Raw genomic sequence first — 1,789 nt, 5'->3', positions numbered from 1 at the left:
TTCTTTTCTTGTAGTTGTTATAGCAGTAGTAGTAGTAGTAGTAGTAGTAGTAGTAGTTGTTGTTGTTGTTGTTGTTGTTGTTGTTGTTGTTGTTGTTGTTGTTGTTGTTGTTGTTGTTGATTTTTCTTCTATTCTTGTTTATTGTAGTGGTAGTGGTAGTAGTAGAGAGAGAGAGTTGTAGTAGTAGTAGTTGTTGTTGTTGTTGTTGATTTTTCTTCTATTCTTGTTTATTGTAGTGGTAGTGGTAGTAGTAGAGAGAGAGAGTTGTGGCGGTCGTAGTCATGATTGTAGTACTAGTACTAGTAGTAGTAATAGTAGTTTTCTTGTTTGTTGTTATAGTAGTAGTAGTTTTTTTTTTCTTTTCTTGTTTATTGTTGTTTAGTTTTCTTGTTTTTTATTATTATAGTAGTAGTATTAGTTTTTTCTTCTTTTCTTGTTTATTGTTATTGTAGTAGTAGTAATAGTTATTGTTGTTGTTGTTTTTTTTTCTTCTTTTCTTGTTTATTATAGTGGTAGTGGTAGTGGTAGTCGTTGTCATAGTCGTGGTTGTAGACATAATCGTAGTCGTGGTAGTAGTAATAGTAGTGGTTTTCTTGTTTGTTGTTGTTTTTGTTGTTGTTGCAGTAGTAGTAATAGTTTTTTTTGTTTTCTTGTTTGTTGTTGTTGTTGTTGTAGTAGTAGTAGTAGTAGTAGTTTTTTCTTATTTTCTTATTTGTTGTTGTTGTTGTAGTAGTAGCAGTAGCAGCATCAGCAGCAGTAGTAGTTGTTGTTGTCGTTGTTGTTTTTTCTTCTTTTCTTGTTTATTATAGTGGTAGTGGTAGTGGTAGTCGTCGTCATAGTCGTGGTCGTAGACGTAATCGTAGTGATGGTTGTAGTAGTAGTAGTAGTGGTTTTCTTGTTTATTGTAGTAGTAGTAGTAGTAGTAGTAGTAGTAGTAATAATAATAGTAGTAGTTTTTTTTGTTTTCTTGTTTGTTGTTGTTGTTGTAGTAGTAGTGGTAGTAGTAGTAGTTTTTTCTTCTTTTCTTGTTTTTTGTTGTTGTAGCAGCAGCAGCAGCAGTAGTAGTAGTGGTAGTTGTTGTTGTTGTTGTTTTTTCTTCTTTTCTTGTTTATTGTAGTGGTATGGTAGTGATAGAGAGAGAGAGAGAGATGTTTTGTTAAAGGAAATTGGTAGTAGAGAGAGAGATATGGCTTGTTAAAGGAAATGAGAGAGGGGGAGGAAGAGAAAAATGAAGAAGGAACAAGAGAGAGGGAATAAACATACAACATAATAAAGAAAGATAAAGAGAGAGAGAGATGGAAGGAGAGGAGAGAATGAATGGATAAAAAACAAAGAGAGAGTGGTGGCGAGGTCCGCGTAATACCACGAGATGGGAAACACTCCGACATACGTTAATTTGTGGGTGGGTGGAGACTTTACATACATTAATTTTTGCTGAGTTATAAGAGAAGAATTCCCTTCTCAAACAATTTAAGAGAGAAAAAAAGAATAATAACAAAAACAAATTGTTTGTCGTAACATAGACAAAATGGAAAACAATGAAGGTCGTGATGTTCAAGATTGCGAGGCGTATCTTAATCAACGTGTCCCATGTCCTTGCTCTCAATGTAAGTTGACAATTAGACTAAAACATCGATTGTCTATAGAACACGTACGATGCTTCGACGAGTTTCAATCTGAGATCATTGATTAGGCGATCTTAGATTTTGAGCAAACGGTAAGAAAAGTTTATATCAATCATGCATTGTATTCGCAAGCTAATTGAATACCATATATGAAAAGATTTAGG

This window comes from Lygodium microphyllum, chromosome 15, assembly GCF_053477565.2.
Source record: "Lygodium microphyllum isolate KBCC chromosome 15, Lygodium_microphyllum_v1.1.10, whole genome shotgun sequence".
Taxonomy (NCBI): domain Eukaryota; kingdom Viridiplantae; phylum Streptophyta; class Polypodiopsida; order Schizaeales; family Lygodiaceae; genus Lygodium; species Lygodium microphyllum.
This window is presented reverse-complemented; position numbering follows the sequence as displayed.